Here is a 22,010-nt window from a genome sequence, read left to right as displayed (position 1 = left end):
CTCAACACCACGGAGAGTCTTACTATTGACTTTCCGAAAGAGTACTTTCCTCCCACAAATATACCTCTCGCGGAATGACCGCTACAAGAAATTTCGAGAAACTAGACTTAATACGGAGGTTTAGCGACGATTATTCTTCCCACACCTCACTGTGAATGGAACATGGAAAGGAATATAAGTTTTAGCATGTTCAGATACACACCATCAGGTGGTTTGTGGAATGTAAATGTAGGTCTCTCAAACAGCGAAGTTTGTGTGTTATTATGGGCCTCTGTGATCAAGTGTATCAAGGGTGGGACAGAGGAATTCTTGTGAGTAAGCGTCAAACAAAATGTTCGTGTGTGTGTGTGTGTGTTTGTGTGTGTGTGTGTCTGCTTGTTTTTTTTTTAAAATTGTGTTAGTCCTGATACAGCTCCATAGAGTTTAACTAATAACAGGCGTTAAACATCTGATGCGTAAACAGAGTGCTCATGAGCTATTCACTGTTGCCTTTCAGGTAGTATCCCTGATGACGTTCGTAACACAGATTTAAGGTGCGTGAAGAACAGCAGAATGTTTGACGCTTATTCTTAAAATTACCACTGGCTTGCCCGTGAGGCACTTCACCCCAGAAACACGATAACGTCTCACATACTTCACACTTTGAGAGAGACCTAGAAAAGAGGCGTAGTCCATCACAGAGTGTCCTACTGTTAATATTTCCGAAAGAGTACGTTCCTCCCACGGTCCGAATCTCAGTGACATAGACTTTTGCTTCCCGCATACGATCAATAGCAAATCGTATTTGTAGAGATAACCTGTCTGTCCTCATATATTTAATTAGTTATGGATGTCACGCATCATACTGTTCGTCATGAGTTAAGACCAATTCATAGCTGGCGAAATGGAATGAGACGGGACGGTGCATCAAAATGTTCCGAAATGCATTTCAAATGGCGGCTTTCACATGGTACATTTAACCGAATGGAATGGGATGGGACGGAAGGGGACGTCAACGTAAAGATTTCCAGGGATAATTATTTTGATGCTACATTTGTGGTGAGACGCTGGCGCCACCTGTTAACATCGGAAGTTAGGCTGTAATTGTCGCGCTCATTCCTGCTATAGGACTCGATTTCGTGCTTTTGTGTCTTCGTAGTCCATTATTGTTTGCTTTGTTTTCGTGACTAACTGCAAACGTTTCATGACAGCCTCGTTATTTTTTCCATGAGTGTTCTTCCATAAAGTGGTCACATATCTGAAAGTGTTAATGCTTTAAATTTTGTAACACACTAACAACGGAGTAGCAGCGTTGTGCACAAACAAGAAAATTGTTGACCATTTTCTCTCAGTAACATCTAAAAGAGAAAATCTCAGTTCCATTGAAGGAGAAAGTTATTATTGTTAAGTGCAATTTAGAAAGAGAAAAACTTTATCACGTACTTAAAAAGGCTCAATATATAGTCTCATAAATGTTGTTTAATGGGTCTGTGTATATTATATTTCTTAGAGCTAGAAAATGTTGGTCTTTTGAAGAGTTTGGACGACACTCGTTGTATTGTTTGCTTCTCTGCAGTTTACAGCTGCGAACTTTGGTTTACTCATTAACGAACTCTATTACTGCTAGTGCCTTAATTTCTATTTTACACCGTGCCTTCAGAAAGTTCCGAAGACTGATTTCATTCCTAAGGTAAAAATGACGTCAGCCCCGTAACTGCAGTGGCTGGTCGAACTAACAACTGTAAACAACAGGTGTTCATTCGGCACGTCAGTTGTGAGCAAGTAGTTCTAAGCAATGGGTGGACGGCCGCCTTGTGGCAATGTTGTGTCATAAAACGCAATGGAGTAACATCTCTAAATGAGGTATTTAAGACATTTTTGAGAATGTTTCAAAGAAGAAAAAAGTATGTGTGAAGTTAGTCCCGCACATCTTCACTCACGAACATAAACAATGAAGCATAGATACCTGCCGGCGCTTGATTGAAATGCAAACTGCGGAAAGTTCTTTTCCCCAGGATCACCGCGGTTGACATGACCTACCACAAAACAACAGAGTGCAGAAATTCGCACGGAGGATCAACTCTTTGAACAGACGTTCAAGCCAGTGCGAAACGCCAGTTGAAAAGCATCACAAAGAAGGACTTAAAAGAGAGGTTCAAATGGTTGTATGAACGTTCTGTGCGTTCCACTCAAGTGGCGGAAGACTACGTAGAACTGATGCATTAGAACCACCATCTTAACTTTTCTCTGTTATTATTTAGCTAGTTTCGAAACTTTTTGGACTGGCGGGGATTTTTCCGACTTTTTGTGTCACGGGTGGCATCTCGTGATCTCCCGGCCGGGGCAGGGAAGCATGTGAGCCCTGTGGCGTACGTTACAGCACGTGACACTACCGGCCATACGAGCTGCAGCGACTGTCTAGGCGGGGAGCGAGCTTCTCTTTCAGGCCAGTTTCATACTTCGTATCAGTGCACTTAAATACACTTGAGCTCCCGATGACAAAGTTAAGGAATTTAAAGGATACCTTTTTATTGGAATACTGATCTGTGCATCGACCCGCCAGCCTATTCGAGAGCGCTAACGCCCTGCTTCCTGGACTCGGGTAGGCGCGCCGGCCCCGGGTCGAATCCGCCCGCCGGATTAACGCCGAGGGCTGGTGTGCCGGCCAGCCTGCAAGTGGTTTTTAGGCGGTTTTCCACATCCCTCTAGATGAATACCGGGCTGGTCCCCCCGTCCCGCCTCAGTTACATGACTCACAGACATTTGCCACACATTCGCATTTTTCCACGATTTACACTAGGTGTAGACAGATGGGGTGCTGTGGGTACGGGGTGGCGGCAGGAAGGGCATCCGGCCACCCTTCACATTAACGGGCCAAATCCGATTTAACCACGCCAGCCCCGCGCACAATGCGGAACCCAGGTGCAAGCGGTAGATAGAACTGATCTTCTGTGGACCCCGACTGTAGCCGAGCATTTGCGATAGATGTCGTGCAAGGCAACTTGTGTGACGTCACAGGTTCGTTACGGGGTCCGAATTTCCATTGGGCCCAAGGTCATATGACAGTGACGAGGTCATACGACAGTGACGTAGCTTTCCTGTTCCTCAGACGTCCAGTGTGCATTGTCCTTCAGGTAACGTAGAGGACACGCCCAGCAGATATTGGTGGCGCTGTGAGTCAGCGGCCCCTAAACCTCCCTCCGCCTCCTGCACTCTCCCGCTGCCGCTGGAGTACTGTGTGCACAAAGAGAGCAGCCGCGGCCCATCATCTCGCCGCCGGCAGCCAGACCGGACACAGCCTGCACGCCCAGGCGCGCACGCCACCGGTTCCATTAGCCGCCATTACTAAGGACTTGCTCTCCCTGTACCAATTCCGGATCGCTGCCCCCTTATTACCTAGGCGTGCTACGAAACGTTCACACACCGCCACTCCGTTTTCGCCACGACAAGTGCACTTACCATTCACTTTCGCCTCACTCTTATTAACTCAAAAAGTTAAATAAATTGCAAGTGTAATTACTCTTATTACAGCATACGCCTTTACTACAGTTATTGAATGACTTGCTCCCAGAGTTGTAAAACTACCGTAGGCTGTCGTAGAGTACCATAACTAAACGTAGGATCTGATACTTTTGCTAGTAGGGTTTGTCAGTTAGGTTCATACCTGTTTTACATGTACATGTACATACCTATCAAGAGTTATCTCATAACGATCGCTTTCTTTACAGATGTGGTCAATGTCTTCCCAGATTCCCCTAAAAACCGGAAGGCGTGAACCATCTAGAAACTGAGGATATGCCTGGAACCGAGTAACCTACGGAACGTTTCTATTCTACATAGTTCTCCTGTCTGTTACTCGTAAATAAACAGTATTTATAGCAAAACTGGAATTTTTAATGTTTAATTCAGGTTCCGTTCGAAAATTATTGATTTTTTAACGGAAGCAAACGGATGTTGTAGCAAAAATAACGAAAACAAACAGACTTTTCACATAGCTCTGAAAAACCCAATTTCCTCAAAACAAAGGTAAAATACGAGTAAAAAACAGTAAATCAAAAATACGTCAAACATCGCTTCAGTACTTCGTCGAACTTACACAAAACATGTTTCTGTTGGGCTGGGGTTGGGGAGTGTTTGGGGAAGGAGACCAGACAGTGAGGTCATCGGTCTCATCGGATTAGGGAAGGACGGGGAAGGAAGTCGGCCGTGCCCTTTCAAAGGAACCATCCCGGCACTGGAGCGATTTACGGAAATCACGGAAAACCTAAATCAAGATGGCCGGACGCGGGATTGAACCGTCGTCCTCCCGAATGCGGGTCCAGTGTCATGTTTATGTTATTCATAAACAACTTTTGAGATTTATCATTAATAACAGGAAACTCTACTGAACACAAAATAACAACAATAATTAAGTATATTTTTATGTGTGTGTATGTAAACCATAATTACATCAAAAGTAATTGCTTTGGTTAAATAAAAGTGCTGAAGTTACGCGATCAACTAGTTTTTATTACTTATAAAACGCAGTTTAAATTCTGTGAGGATATAAAATACACAACGGACTAACGCTGACTGATGTGCGGTTCTAATCATTAGCATAACAAACAACCAAACAGACAAAAAAACAAAGTGAAATAGTCGGTTCCCGTTTTCTCTCTTACAAATTAATTTGCATTTCTTTCCATACCAATTCTACCAGTGCTACAGGTAATTTTACCATTCACTCCGTCGTTTATGTACCGCAACCACCGAATCGTAAAGCGCAACTCTACTTGCTCCAATTTAAATCCGTAGAAATTTGACGTAATTCCATGACCAGGCTCAATTATGCACATGGTGCCGCTAACTGGATACTGCTTCATCCTCTTCTTAAAGTTTTATGCACATTGTCAACGTAATGTAATCAAAAGTCGCCATCAAATGGCAATTTGTTCACACTAAACGAGACGGCAGTATAACGCCGCGTCGCTTAGCTCAGTACTGAATGCCGAAAGTGAAAATCGTAGAACCATTCATCTAAAAAAAGTCGAAATGTACAGAACTAAGGAGATGAAGGGATGAATGAATCATAATCAGATTTATTAAAGGAACTAGCAAAAGTAGCAAATCTTACTAACGACCAAAGTAAAATTCGCATCGGGTTTACTTGATATAGATTGTATAGTAAATTTTCCACTCTGCTGAAAATGAAAAGAATAGGAAAGGCGTCCAAACATTTCAAAACCTCAACCTTTATTAGTTAGAAGAAATGTACTGTCTAATCAAAAGCATCCGGACACCCAGCTTAAAGTGGAACTGACCACTGTTCATGGTGATTCAGCTTCCCTACTCTGGGTCATATGTAACCCGCAACGCCTTCGAAAACCATGCGCGAAATGTTTATATTCTGTCGCTCACGAAACGATACTATTAGCCTCATAGAAAAAAAATGAGCAGGACCTCGTATCGTTCTTTATAAAAGTGTAACGTTCTTTAAAAAAATATGGGTTTGTTTCCCAATTAATATGAAACGCATAATGTTTGTGCCAAGCATATTTACTGTGTGATGTGTTGTTGAGCAAATGGTGTGATTAATCAGTTTTACTGTAATAAAAAAATTAAACAACTTAACCCGCAAAACCAATACGCAATGCTCATAATGAAATCAATCCCTCCGAAATTTACCCAGCCAGTTCTATGGCCCTGTACAATACACTAGTAAAATTCGCTGTGGAAATAAACAATGAAAGACATTTTCCTTAACTCTAGAGTTGCAAAGGATCTAATCTTGGTATTCAATCTCTCTCCACAGAAGGTACAGAAAATATTTAATCTTGGCGCAGCAAAGCGCAATGCTGGCCATAAAATACCTTCATACGAATGACATCAGTACATGGGCTGATAAATGAATCAATCTCTTTGCAAATGTTTAGTGAAAATACTGGGTATTGGCTCAGCGCTGTGCAAAGCTGCCCACATTGAAACTATTACAAACGTTAATACTTTAATATTTTTCTGATTGAAAAAGATTTCTTTTAGAACAATTTTTTTTTTAATTTAAGTAGACACGACACATTTAAGAGGATGAGGTACTGATGGGGGAATATGCTGAGACCGAATGCTTCAGTTTGAAAATTGTATTTAAAAAAAAGGTTCACATTCACAAAATCAGATATGAAACATTTTACATTAACTTCAAAATAAGTGAACTTCTCAACTGTTCTACAATTCTCGCTTACTGTTATAATTAAAAACACTCGGATTTTTACATAAGAAAAAGTCTGACATCGTTTGACAATGTAGATTTCAAAATTTAACTTCTTTGTCTCAGGATTACAAAACACACAAAATATTACAAATGGGATATATCTGCTCAATCTATGCATTAAATCTGACGGAAAATACTTGGTTGCTACATTCAAGGGTCAGTATTGTAAAAATCAGCCAAATCCACATATCACGTAGCTGCGTACTTAAAACTAAATGTACAAATTTTCATTACCTTAAAAATTTGTTCCAGTTGCTTTGAGTATCACTTCAATGTTTGATAATCTTATAGCCTCACATACTAATAATAATACACGCTTTACACATTTATAGAAATAACTACGACCTAACATATACTGGCTTTGTGTGAGCATAAACAATATCATTCATCACAGCATTTTTTTTAAAATTGTATTATGCCGCGTCCATAGACCAACAACTAAATTCTGACAGCTAGCTACTAGCTCTAAGTCATACATCCTACCTATGACAGAGTGCAACGGCAACTGCCACTGCGCTGCACGCGTTCCTACTTACAGTCGATTCTGCCACTAAGGCAATATCTTTGGTTCAGCGGTATCAAAGATACAATCTCTTCTACGTACGACAACCATTTTAGATAATTTTTCATGAATTACATTGCAAAATCGGGCTCCACGAACAGGTGGACCTCTCACAACCATTTTGTAGGAACTTTAATATAGTTAAATTTTGTAGTGGGATATGTTTTCGCTGGAGCTCATAGTTTTCGAGTTATTCAAGAAAAACGCCTTTGAAGGTTGCTTTTGTAAGGTGTTCTTGAATAATTAAGAAGTTACGGCCTCTAGCGAAAATGTATCCCAGTACAAAATTTAACTACAATAAATTTACTACAAAAGTTGCTGTCCATTCTTTCTGTAGGACTAATAGTTTGCGTGTGGCGATGGAGGGAATGTAATATCTTGCTCATGGTATTAAAGGCGATGCGGATTGAATCACACCCACAGGTAAGCGTAGCTGAATTACCTTGAATGTTACGAGAGATGGACTGACCGACGGGGAGTACTGTGTTGTCAGTAGAGAAACAGTAACACGAGACTCGGCTAGTTAGGAAAGCTTAGTGATTTCGAACGTCGCCTAGCCGCGTCAAATGAGTAACATTTCCATGAGGGCCAATCCACCTCTTTCGTGGCTGCCCAAGTCGGCTGCTGGTAAAGTGACTGTGAAGTGGAAACGCGAAGGAGCAACCACGGCTGAACCAATACCACGTAGACCTTATATACTAGCTGACAGGGACAGCCGAGCTTTGCGGATGGTGGTCATAAAAAGTCACATTAAATCAGCGGAAGGAGTCACTCGTGGCTTTGAAAGTTATCCCAGAAGTCCAAACTAGCACAATTACTGCGGACAGGGAGTTAAAAAGAATGGGGTGCAGTGGTCGAGCAGCTGCTCGTAAGCCCCACATTTCTGTAATCAGTGCAAAGCGAAGCTTGAGGAGACGTGAAAGGGCGACGCCGCTGGACGTTGGATGTCTGGATACAAGCGATTTGGAGCGATAAGTCTCGATACACGCTGCGGCAATGCGATGGGTGTCTGAGCTTGGCGAATGCGAGGATAACGTCCCCTCCCATCAGGTGTGGGACAAACAGTGACGTCCAGGGGAAGCGGTAGTATGCTATGGGGGTGTTTCTTCGTGGTTCAAATGTGGTCCTCTTTTTGCGCTTAAGGAAACGCTAATTGCAAAAGCATATGAACACGTTTCAGTGATTCGTATACTGTGAACTGGAACTGAAGAATTTGGAGACGATGCTTGTTAGTATCACCATGCCATTGCATCCCATCATAAAGTATCATCTGCAAGGATATGGTTTCTGGGCCGTATCATGCATGTAATGAAGTTCAGACCTGAACCAATGGAACACCTTTGGGATGAGTTAGAATGTAGACTTATTTCCATGCACAGTGTCCTACGTCACTGCCTTCTTTGGTTTTCACTCATGAGGAAGAATAGCAGCCTTTACCCCAAAGACATCCAGACGACTCATTGAAAGCCGGCAAGGGTGGCTTTGCGGTTCGAGGCGCTACAGTCTGGAACCGCGCGACCGCTACGGTCGCAGGTTCGAATCCTGCCTCGGGCATGGATGTGTGTGATGTCCTTAGTTAGGTTTAAGTAGTTATAATTTCTAGGGGGCTGATGACCTCAGAAGTTAAGTCCCATAGTGCTCAGAGCCATTTGCCTCACTGAAAGTATCCCCAGCAAAGTTCAAACCCTCATAAATGTAAAGGATCGACACGACCAATATTAACGTCCACTAGCAGATGTGTGGATACTTTTGATCAGATAATGTATACGCCGTGCGGGATTTGCCGAGAGGTCTGCGGCGGTGCAGACATGGACTGTGCGGCTGGTCCCGGCGGAGGTTCAAGTCCTCCCTCGGGCATAGGTGTGTGTGTTCGTTCTTAGGATATTTTAGGTTAAGTAGTGTGTAAGCTTAGAGACTGATGACCTTGGCAGTTAAGTCCCATAAGATTCTACACACCTTTTTTTTAGATAATGTATACACATACCAACACAATTTTGCGTTCGTCTATGCAGATACTGGAAAACCTAAATAGTTTTTCTGATATTTGATTTCTTTAGAGGAAGAACTGTCACAGGGAAACATCCAAGTACTGACGCACCTCTAGCACTGTGTCAGTACACATGAAGCAAAGGAGAGGACGTTGTTTTGGGTGACCGGTATCTTCTTTCTACAGCACAAACGTACTTGTCGATTAAATGCTCAAATGTGCGTGCATTTCTAAGGGAGCATGCTGAAGTCATCGGTGCCTAGACTTCCACACTACTTAAACTGAATTACACGAAGAACAACACACACACACACATCCATGCCTGAGGGAGGGAGGACTCGAACCTTCGGCAGGAGGGGCCTCACAATCAGTGACATGACGCCTCTAACCGCACGGCCACTCCGCGCGGCACGCATGGATTAACGCGGTTCTTTATTTACGAGAAAACGAAGTTGTTACTTAACTTGAATAGAGTCCATATGTTGTGATACAAGCTCATCGGTAATAATCCCCCTACAAACAGTATCACTATTCTCACTATGGGTTAAGTGCAAGTCCCGCTATGAACACTAATCTCGTCGCAATGGACCGTCGTAGCCTGTGATGTGAACTGACAGACGGCAACTGGAAATGTGAGCCAGTGAGACCGTCCGATCAGCGGCGGCGGCCTATACACTTGCTGTCGAGAGGGTGTTGGGGGCTTGTTGTCAGTGTGTCTCTGTCCTCTCTCGTGGCAGGCGTGCTTCATTCAGCACCTACTATCGATCTTCGCACTGCATCTTTGCCGACCGCTGTGCTGGTGACAGCTTACGCGAGCACAACTTAAGGGGACCATACCTTGGTTCAGGTCGAAAAAATCGATTTTCGGTTTTCATCATATTTCGATAGATTAAGGTGTTATTTAAGTACTCTGAAAAGCCTTTTCTGAAAAAATTTTTTCAAGCATTTAAAGACCATTTTCCTATCGCATATGCTTATTTGCCACGCCCAGTTTTCTGTCACCCACTTTTCTGCATATAAAAATGGTTCAAATGGCTATGAGCACTGTTGGACATAACTGCTGAGGTCATCAGTCCCCTAGAACTTAGAACTACTTAAACCTAACTAACCTAAAAACATCACACACATCCATGCCCGAGGCAGGATTCGAACCTGCGACCGTAGCGTTTCTGCATATACTTTAGATATTTATATACCCTACATTGCACGTTAGGGATTTTTTTTACTCCCGAGTGTGTTTGCTATCCTTGAAATTCAACGGTCGGTATTCTTTTGTTTCTGCCGTTTGTAAACAACACCCTTTCAAATACGCGGTTAGTTTTGTTCAAGTGTGATTGCGAGTAGTTGCTATACTTACGTTTGCAGTGCTTGTTTACGTGTGTTTTCTGTATTTATTGAAGATGACGAAATGTAAAGGCATTTTCAAGAAACGACAATTTAGAGGAAACAGGTTTCGACAGCTTTTTCTACAAGAGGTTATGTCGCCTGGCAACAATGTTTCTATTTGTAATTCTTCAACAAGTGCATCATCAAAGGAGCTCTCACCATTTCTCTTCCCTCTACTGTTAGTACAGGAATTAAACCTATTTTCGGAGACTTGGCTCATCCTGACCTTCTAAGGAAATGTCTGCATGGGCAGACACAGAACGCAAATGAACGTTTCAACAGCATAATTTAAAACCGCCTTCCTAAAACTGTATTTGAAGGCATGGATACAATGAAACTAGGAGTTCATGATGCTGTTATTACATTCAATTGTGGTAATATTGAAAAGTGTTGGGTACTGAAAAAGCTGGGAATTAATCCTGGTGAAAATATGATCACTGGGCTGCAACAGTGATAAAATGAGGATAGCCGATGCAGGCAGGTCTGCATCTAATATGGCCAAGAAAGCAAGACAAACATCCAGGAAGGTGAAAAAGAAGCTGGAAGACCTGCTAGAAGCCAAAGAAGGGCCATCATATACAGCAAGACAGTTTTAATTAACTGTAAGTAACAAATTTCAAAAGTTTTTTCTTTAAAGTCAATTTCCCGCAAACTTAAATTTTCAGGACATATACCTCATTATATCAGAAACTATCATAGTTACATGAATAAAATTTTCAGAGATTTTGTATAACATAAAAGGCCACCTCTGGTACTACGTTCATTAATATTCCCCCATTAGGCAGTTCAAAAAAAAATATTTCCTGCAAAAAAATTAATATTTTTAATAAATTAAAAAAGTATTTATTAAAAACTATAAAATGTATAAAGTAGATTTTAGTACAATTGGCTCTGTTAGCATCATGTAACATACAGTAAAAATATTAAGGTCCTACATCAAATAGTTTTTTTCAGAAATGGGTCAAATACTTGCCTAAATTAACATGGGTTAGATAGGCAGGGTGTGGTCCCTTTAAGCAAAGTAAACAATGAAATAAAGATAAGGAGCCGCAAAAGAAAAAAAAATCCTATATTACAACATGAGTGAGCGCGGAGAAAGTGGAAACGTTCTTCCCAACAACCCTTGATGTTTACGTCGGGTATCGTCCTGTACCGCAGACTATCTGTGTGAATGCCGCCATTGCAATGCATTTATGAAAAGTTTTGCCGTTACTATCCGTGACGTCCAATATGAACGATCTTAAGACATTGTCAGATAGGGTCACTGTCCAGTTGCAGGAGGCACGGAAGCACGGACTGTGAACCAGTTACCATCGGAGGTGCCCAGAAGTCAGTTGATGTCAACCAGCACCAGGCCTCAGCTGGAAGGCGCCAGTTCCCTGCAGCTTCATCACTGGACGCGGCCCACAGATCAGCAACTAGCAGAGGCAGCGCATAGGTGCAGATGAGACTGGATGGCCCACAATAGGTCAACAGCGGGCGTGGAAGAGGCGTCCCCAATGTAAGCAGCAATCGGTGACAGATACTGCGAAGTCTCGTTGTGGCTATTATTTACGCTTGCTCACCTTGGTACAGGATCCAGACAGTAAGCGTCAGGATCCGGCGTGTGGTAACCACGCTCGCCACAGTTCGGTGCAGAGGCTTTCGCCATGGCGACTCAGCACTTTTCGAACTCTGGCAGCAGTGTTTGAAAGACAGCCGGCCCGTTCGCCAGGCTGCAGATTGTGGAGCCGGCTTGCGAAGATTGTTGCCTGACAACATTTATGTTAAAAGGTGTTAAATGTAAACCTTTTACTCACTCCAAAAATTTGTCTTCCATATGGCAGTCGCATACACTGAACTGTCAGCTACAGATACGTACTTCCGAATGCACTTTCACTCACTTCAACTGAATTACTGAAATGATTTCAACAAAGTGCAGCACCAGTTTTCCCCTGAAGACGCCGAAGATAGCATGCAGAGCACATTCATGGACATGTGCGTATTATCTGCCGCCAAAGAGGCAGGCGTACTAAGCAACTCATTTTGTAACATCTTAACATGAAACTTTGTGGCAGATTAAAACAGTGTACAGAGCCGAAATTCGAAGTGGGACCTTTGCTTTTCAAGGGCAAGTGCTCTGCCGACTGATCTATCCACGCACGACTCACAACTCGCCATAAAGCTAATGCCGCACTAGTTTCCTGTTCGATAACTTCCCCTGTTGAAATATTCACTAATAGATGCCATAATTGGATCCACTGTACCCCCACGAGTAATCGGGGCATCATGGCGAACGAATATGAGCCATAATAAAACATAGTATCACAGTGATGTCACTCATCTGTTACTTTTGTAGTTGGTATGTTGCAAAAAGTCTACAAGAGACGCCTCGCAAGATGAGCTGCCATCTAAACTTAAATATTTAGATGCAATAGCTTTATATGTTGTCAGTCGTCGCAGAAGATGTGACTGCCTGCACAAATTATCGATTCATACAATTACTATCAATCATCCAAGTGAGGGAAGTATGTGGCACCTTTTAACATACTTCCATATTTCTGTCTTCAACACAGGAACTTCATAATATGGAGTTTTTTTTATTGTAGAGCAACGAATATTTCACTACCTAAATTATTGTTAGTTCACTGTCCAAATGGCCCATACGACGTGTTCACTGCACAGTTATCAGATATTATAACACAGGGACGAAACGGAAGACAGTAAACCTAATGGCTGCGGCGCGATTACGACAAAAATAGTCTAGTGTGACAGGAATGCTAATGACAATATCCACGATAGAAATAAGCCGTGGCCCATTTCACAGTGACAGTTGAGGGCGGAAACTTCACAAAGCGATAACGTCAGCCCATATTGGCACTTTCAATTTGGATGTTAGTTTTGTTTCTTCCGCAGCAAAAATCTGTAAACTTCATCGGAGAAAATAGTCTATATTGAAACTGGCTCACTGTCATACTTCAAAAAAAATGGTTCAAATGGCTCTGAGCACTATGGGACTTAACATCTATGGTCATCAGTCCCCTAGAACTTAGAACTACTTAAACCTAACTAACCTAAGGACATCACACAACACCCAGTCATCACGTGGCAGAGGAAATCCCTGACCCGGCCGGGAATCGAACCCGGGAACCCGGGCGCGGGAAGCGAGAACGCTACCGCACGACCAGATAGTTTAACGTTAAAAGTGCTAGCATATTTCACCCGATAACGCCTCCACTACCTTCCTCAGCGGTGGAGTCGGGGGAGGAGTGTTTACGGAGCTTCTGCAGCTTGGCAAGGTCTGATTTAGGGAAGCGACATTCTGAACACAGATGGCACAAAGGGGATTTGTGTTTCGTTTCACACTGATTACCCCAGAGGAGACTTTTGGTCTCTATAAAGGTCATCATAAGCGTATGACAAGTGTTCAAAACTGTGCAACAGACTGGCGCCAACGTTTTAGGCCTGTAATTGTGTGCATCCGTTCGACGACCCTTCTTGAGACCGGGAATAGCCTCTGCATTTTTCCAATCACGCAGATCGCTTCGTTGCTCCAGAGACCTGCTATGAGACACACACTGAAGCGCTAAGGAAACTGGTATAGCAATGCGTGTTCAGATGCATATACATAAGCAGGCCAAATACGGCATTGCGGTCAACGACGCCTACATAAGATAATAATTGTCTGGCGCAATTCTTAGATCAGCTACTGTTGCTAGGGTGGCAGTTAATCAAGATTTACACTATGTGGTCAAAAGTGTCCGGACTCCCTCCAAAACATACGTTTTTCATATTAGGTGCAATATGCTGCCACCTACTGCCAGGTGCTTCATTCAGCCACCTCAGTAGTCATTAGACATCATGAGAGAGCAGAATGGAGCGCTCCGCGAAACTTACGGACTTTGAACGTGGTCAAGTGTTTGGGTGTAACTTGTGTCATACGTCTGTACGTGACATTTCCATACTCCTAAATATCCCTAGGTCCACTGTTTCCGATGTGATAGTGAAGTGCAAACGTGAAGGGACACGTACAGCACAAAAGCCTACATGCCGACCTCTCTCTTGACTGACAGAGACCGCCGATAGTTGAAGAGTGTCGTAATGTGTAAGAGTCAGACATCTATCCAGAGCATCACGTAGGAATTCTATACTGCATCAGGATCCACTGCAAGTACCATGACAGTTATGCGAGAGGTGAGAAAACTTGGATTTCGTGGTCTAGCGGCAGCTCATAAGCCACACATCACGCCGACAAATGCCAAACGACGCCTTGCTTGGTGTAAGGTTAGTTAACATTGGACGATTTAACAGTAGAAAAACATTGCGTAGAGTGAGGAATCACTGTACATAATGTGGCGATCCGATGGCGAGGTGTGGGTATGGTGAATGTCCGGTATATGTCCGGCGAATGTCATCTGCCAACGTGTGTAGTGCCAACAGTAAAATTCGGAGGCGGTGATGCTATGGTGTGGTCGTGTTTTTCATGGAGGGGGATTGCTCACCTGGTTTTGTTTTGCGTCACACTATCACAACAGAGGCCTAAATTGATGTTTGAAGCACCTTCTTGCTTCCCACTGTTGAAGAGCAGTTCGGGAGTACTGATTGCATCTTTCAACACGATCGAACACTTGTTCATAACGCGCGGCCTGTGTCAGAGTGGTTACACGACAATTATATCCATGTAATGGGTTGACCTGAATCCTATAGAATATCTTTGGGATGTTTTGGAACGCCGACTTCGTGTCAGGCCTCACCGACCTACATCGATACTTCTCCTCAGTGCAGCACTCCATGAAACTCCAAGAAACGTTCCAGCACCCGACTGAACGTATGCCTGCGAGAGTGGAAGTTGTCATCAAGGCTAAAGGTGGACCAACACCATACTGAATTTCATCATTACCGATGGAGAGCGTCACGAACTTGTGAGACATTTTCAGCCAGGTATCCAGATACTTTTGGTCACACGGTGTGAGTGAGTTTGAACGTGATGTTACACTCGGCGTATGCGCAATGGGACACAGCATCACCGAGGTAGCGATGAAGTGGGGATTTCCCCGTACAACCAATTCACCGTGTACAGTGAATATTAGGAATCCGCTAAAACATCAAATGTCCGACGTCACTGCGACCCGAAAAAGATCCTGCAAGAATGGGACCAATGAGGACAGAAGAGAACCGTTTAAAGTGACAGAAGTCCAACTCTTCCGCATATTGCTGCAGATTTCAGTGCTGGGCAATCAACAAGTGCCAGCGTGGTAACCATTCAACGAAACATCATCGATATAGGCTGTCGGATGCGAAGGCCCATTCGTGTACCCTTGATGGCTGCCTTAAACAAAGCCTTACTCCTGGCCTGGGCCCGTCAACACCGACATGGGACTATTGATGACTGGAAACATGTTGCCTGGTTGAACAAGTCTCGTTTCAAATTGTATCGAGCGGATGGATGTGTACGGATGAATCCATCGACCCTGCGAGTCAGCATGGGACTGACTCTTCTAGCTGGTTGAGGCTCCTGTAATGGTGTGGGGTTTGTGCAGTTGGAGTGATATGGGACCCCTGATAGGTCTAGATACGACTCTGTCATGTGACACGTACGTATGAATCCTGTCTGATCACCTGCATCCATTAATGTCCATTGTGCATTGTAACAGATTTGGACAATTCCACCAGGAGAATGCGACATCCCACACGTCCAAAATTGCTATAGAGTCTCTCCAGGAACACTCTTCTGAGTTTAAACTGCCCAGACTTGAACACCATTGATCATATGTGGGATGCCTCGCAACGTTCTGTTCAGAAGAGATTTCCACCCCTCGTATTCTTACGAATTTATGGACAGCCCTGCATGATTTACGGTGTCAATTTCCTCCAGCAACACTTCAGAGGTTAGTCAAGTCCATGCCACGCCGTGTTGAGGCAATTCAGCTTGTTCGCGGGAGCCGTACACGATATTAGGCGGGTTTACGAGTTTCAGTGTATAACGAGGTTGAGAAGAGTTGCTGTACCGAGCGTAAGCACCGTGTTTGATAACAGTGGGAGCATCCCCCGCAGATGCCGCTAGGCCGTCGCACGCCGTGAGCACAGCGAGCCCAGACGTCGGTCACCGCAGTACAGTGACCAGCGTATATATTGGTCGTGTCTGTCCCAGCCGAACCGCGGCCTGCACTGCCGGACGCTAGACCGCACAGCTTCCGGGAAGCTGACCGCCAGCCGCTAGCCGCTGGCTGCTGCGTCACGCCCACGGCTACGCAATTTCCTGTCCGCTCGCATCATCGCCGAATTAGCGCTGCCAACTCATATTTTCAGCCGCTGTGTTTTCCTTTGCTATAACGACAAATAAATGTAAGGACTTGAGGAAATACGCAGGGGCAACAAAAATACAATGTTCTTGTCATCTCTGAATTATGGCTACGTACCTTGTGCCGTCTCGTTGCCTAAAGCGGCTATGAGAGTATACGTTTCGTGGCATGGTGACACGTGCTTTGTACACCGACAGGAGAAAACAGTCGCAACACCAAGAAGAAGTTGTGCGACATAAACAATAGTTGGTAGGCGTGTTTCTACATCTGAAAGGTGATGTCTAGTCTAATTTCGCGCCAGTCGCAGAAGAGTGTCGGTAGTAGCACTATTATGAGTGTACAAAAAAGGTTCGCTTTAACTAGACGCTCTGACGGTCGTGAGCATTGGTTTCTTTCGAGAATCTACATGGTGAGTTGATGTTAGTCAACAATGCCTTCAGAGTAACAAAGAATCCATTATGAGCGCGTCACTGAATTTGAACGAGGTCGTGTGGTAGTGATACGGAAGCTGGATGTTCCTTCTGCGATATTACAGAAAGACTTGGCGTAAATGTAGCCACTGTACATGGTTGTTGGGGTGTAGCAACGGGGGCTACGAGAATGTACGGCCGCAAGAAGAGTGGGCTCTGGACGGCCACGCGGCGTTAGCGAGAGGGAAGATCATCGTGTTCGGCGGGTGGTTCTGGTGCATCATACTGCATCTGCAACAGCAACCTGAGCAGCAGTTTACACCACAGTAACACAAGGATCTTTTACAAATCGATTATTTCAAGGACACCTCCGAACGAGGCGCCCTGTAAAGTGTATTCCACCTGCGGCTTCAGTGGTGTCAAGCGAGAGCTCATTGGACGGCAGGATGAAGACCTGTTGTGTTTTCTGATGAAAGCTGGTCCTGGTGCCTCTGATGGCAGTGTTGGTTAATTGGAGGTTGTATTGTATTGTATTGTATGTTAACCGGGAACCTAGAAACGACGGAGAGGCTCCGTCCCCGCCGCAGCCGCAGTGGTCCACAACGCCACGACGACTACAGCAGTCCACTTCACCCCTCCGCCGCCCCACACCGAACCCAGGATTATTGTGCGGTTCGGCCCCCGGTAGACCTCCTGGGAACCTCTCACACTAGACGAGTGTAACCCCTACGTTTGCGTGGTAGAGTAATGGTGGTGTACGCGTACGTGGAAAACTTGTTTGCGCAGCAATCGCCGACATAGTGCAACTGAGGCGGAATAAGGGGAACCAGCCCGCATTCGTCGAGGCAGATGGAAAACCGCCTAAAAACCATCCACAGAATGGCCGATTCACCGGACCTCGACACAAATCCGCCGGGCGGATTCGTGCCGGGGTCCAGGCTAATTGGAGGTTAGATGAGGGCCTGCAACTAACCTGGGAGAGCCTGAAACTAACCAGTCTGCGTGCTAGACACACTAAACCTGTAGTTGGAGTTATTGTTTGCGATGCGATTTCGTATGACAGTAGGAGCACTCTCTCGGTTATCTCACACAGCATGACTGCAAAATTGTACGTCAGTCTGGTGATTCGATCTGTTGTGCTGCCATTGCAGCACTCCAGGGGGTGTTTTCCAACCGGATAACGGTCGCCCACATAGCGATGATGTAACCCAACATACTCTACAAAGTGTCGGTCTGTTGCCTCTGCCGCCCGATCGCCAGATTTGTCTCTAATCGAGCACTCATCAGAGGACGGCTACAGTGTCATCCACAAACAACTTTAACCATCCTTGTATTGGCCAAATGAAACAGGCTGGAACTCCATCCCTCAAACTGGCATCCGGCACCTGTACAACACAATGGATGAATGTTTGCGCGTTTGCATTCAGCACTCTGGTGGTTATACCTGTTATTAATGTACCAGCATTTCACAGTTGCAATGGTTTATCTCGCGCTTACATTAAACTGTGCTTTTGCAATGTTAATTAATTGCATATGTTACCTAGACAAATGTATTCCAGAAATTTCATTACTCTACATTAGTTACGTTTTGGTGTAGCGATTTTTTTCCGTCAGTGTATTTTGCACTCTCCTTGCTGCTGTTGGAAGCTCCATTTTTCCCATATTTGCGAACTGAATTTTTTAAGACTCTGATATGTGCAGATTATGTAGTTTTAACAATTCTGCCTGTTTGGATGGTGTAGGCAGACTGTCATGAACAACAAGTTAACTGATGTAAGTGTTCACTAAAATCTTGTTTCGTGTAAAAATGACGTGAAAGCAGGTGCGAGTGAAATATGAAAAGTATGGAAAACAGTGTATATAATTACAGTTGATAAATAAGGCACATGTTTTTACAGGGAGGAATAACGATAGGATTTAACGTTTCATCGACAACGAGATCATTAGAGAAGGAGCACAAGTTCGGATTATTTCAGGGATTGGAATGGAAATCTGCCGTGCCCTTGCAAAGGATCTTCTCGGCACCTGCATGAAGCGACTTAGGGAAATTAGGGAAAATCTGGATGAAGCGACTTAAGGAAATTGCGAAAAACCTAAATGAGGTTGGTCAGATGCGGATTTGAACCGTAGTCTTCCCGAACGCGAGTCCGGAGTATTAACTACTGCGCCATTTCATTTAGTCGTTAGTAAAGGACACACACAACATCTACTGAAGCAAAAGTATCCTCAAATATTAGCAACCTCTTTTCCACTACTTTGTAGATGACATGTTGTCAAATGATAAAAGCTGTAAAAACAAGCCGACCTGTAGAAATGCATTTACTCAACTAATGTACTTTCACATGAGCAATCGAAACAAAATAAACAGAATGCGAATGTTATAGTTTTAGGCCTAAAATAGAGAAACAAGCACGATCTTGGAATTATATTTTAGAGAAATAAATCGAGATGCACAGAAGATAACACAGTCGTCGAAACATGTTTGAATAAATAGTAAAAGAAATACATTAAGTTTCGCAGAAGGGAGAATTTAAAAAAAAAACGAATTTGCAATCTCCAGTGTCAGAAAGGGAACGAGGAATAGTTTCAACTGTAAGGATAAGTTAGGACTTGGAGACTCATGAAACTTCTGTCGATTGCATTCTCCATTGCAACCGGTTCTCTCTTAATTCTTCGTTTCCATCTAGCATCCTCTTCGACTACGTCCAACGATCTAATCTTTGTCTGCACTATACTTTTTGTCATATCTCCTTGACCGAGGTGGCTAACGCACGTCTATGAGGTAAGCCAGTTGGAATCCTCGTGGTGAATGAAACTATCACTACCAGTATTTTGCCGGTAAGGAGAGGGGAGATGGTGGCGTAAAGTTCCTAATCGCCAGTCTTTGCGTCAATGTTCTGCATTAAATACCAGACCTCTCCTCAGTGTGCCATGAAGTAAGAGCGTGTATCACTATTGACGGTGATCCGTCCGTCGGATTGGGACGTTAAACTCGGCGGCACCCCAGGTGGCATTCGAGAACTGTAGGCTGTGTGCCGGCCACGTTCTCTCATCATCACCATACGTCACAAACACGACACACACATAAACGAACACCGTGTTCGACAGGTCGCTGAACCAACCCGTGGGATATCCGAGTCTAGAATGGCATAACCATTTTTTACTTGTGTTCTTTGATGGCCTTCCCAGTTCCAACTTCACTACACAAGCGAAAACGTAAAGTGTCTGTTTCCGTAGGTGAACGATCAGCACATCTGATTGTCATAAGGAGAACTTGGGTTAGATTGTAGACACTACCAGGGATTTTTTCTTGATAGCCGAACTGGCTGACTTCGTCGCAGAAGTTCTAAGAGAAATAGTGGCTCTAGCTCCCGGAAAGCTGACAGCGGCAAGGAGGGGGCGGATTCTTAACAACAAGGCCCTCTACAACGCAAAAAAGTATACAGTCGTAGGTTCAAATTAGCTGAAACTTGAAAGGAGACATCGCTTATCTGCAAGAAAGTTGTTATGAAACACTCAAGTTAGAAATTATGCTTAAAAAATTATTTGAAGACATATTAGCAACAATGACTCTGCGATCTGTATATGATCAGATTAAATAAAGAAAAAATAGCGTACTGTTTGTTTCCGAACGCAGTAAGAACACGTTGGAATAAAGGTGTGCTTACTGTGAACGTCACGTGAACTTGCAAAGGACTGACGGAAGAGAAAATGGCAGGGCGCTAGGAGAGAATCTCGTGATACCGACGGCGAAGAAAGAGGTGTGAAAACGAGAGCCGTGGCGTGTCGGGTGTCTGGGCCGCGAAGCGTAGCAGCTCCTCAGTTACAACAAACCAGACAAGCCCAGTGCGCCAGACTGCCTCCAGAGCGCTAAGCTGTTCGTGCAAGACCTTCGTGCCCATACACACAACCAGTAACATCCGAGGTTGAAGCTAGGACGGAAAAAACAAGTCCGCAGCAAAAAAATTTCACTCTAACTTCCGTTGTACGCCATAGCTTGTGTGGCCTTTCAGGAACCGACTCAGTAATCATCTCCATACATCTTTGCATGTTTAAAATAACGTACAGCTTATGCTGTACTTCCGATGTTATCTGATTTTACAACTAATATGGCATAAACTCCGCCTTTGCGACTGTAACAAAAGTCTTATTTAGATCAGACGCGTTTCACATTATTTTAAAGCATCTTCAATAGTCATTTTTTACGTTCCTACTTCATTTTCTAACGTTACTTTACTGACACAGAATATATTAACATTTTTATGTATTGTCACATTCACCTAGTAAGACAGGCCTAAAAGACATGTAGCTCATTTACATTGCAGTGAAGGCTCCTTGGTGGTGCGAAACAGCAAAAATCTATCAAAGAAAATGGACTACTTCACTGTGATTGAACTTAACAGTCATTTAAAATAACGTAAACGACTTACTTATATAAGAGCCAAGGTCGCTTTGCGTTACTGACAGACACCAGATTTGCCTTTGTAAATCGCTGTGTTTGTCTGTAAAGATCTATGACCGAAATATTTACGTGTGTGTGTGTGTGTGTGTGTGTGTGGGTGGGTGGGTGAGAGAGAGAGAGAGAGAGAGAGAGAGAGAGAGAGAGAGAGAGAGAGAGGGAGAGAGAGTGGTGTGCCATATTGCTTATATTCTACGAAATATGAACTTCTTCAAAAGCAGTCAACACTGTTGTAAAACGACATTTTAATATAAGACTGTAACCCAAAACTAAACTAGCACTTATCTTAGTAAGTTGTCTACGTCGTCATAATTCGTTATTAGGACCATTTACTGTAAAGTAGCACGTTTTGTTACGTCCTGTTTTGCTACAGGACACCGTCATTCCAAGGAATATTCGTCACAACGAAAATCGGGTAAATATCACATGTACAGCATAAACTGTATGTACATTATATGCCATCTGATGATGAACATGTCAGTTCGAAACCGAGAACGGCGCTATTTGTTCTTATTAAATGGTATTGTTTACCGTAGGTGGTCGCTTTTTTGCCTTATTGTAAGAATTAACCTGCATTTTCAGACGTCCACCGTCTCACCGTATCAGTTCTCGGCAAAATAGCAATCATCTTTCTGTGGTACATTAAGAAGTTTCTTTCCCGTAAATACAAGAATTTAGAAAAAAATGTTCTTAAGCCAT

This window comes from Schistocerca gregaria, chromosome 2 (genome assembly GCF_023897955.1).
Source record: "Schistocerca gregaria isolate iqSchGreg1 chromosome 2, iqSchGreg1.2, whole genome shotgun sequence".
Taxonomy (NCBI): Eukaryota; Metazoa; Arthropoda; class Insecta; order Orthoptera; family Acrididae; genus Schistocerca; species Schistocerca gregaria.
Note: the sequence above shows the minus strand (reverse complement) of the source record.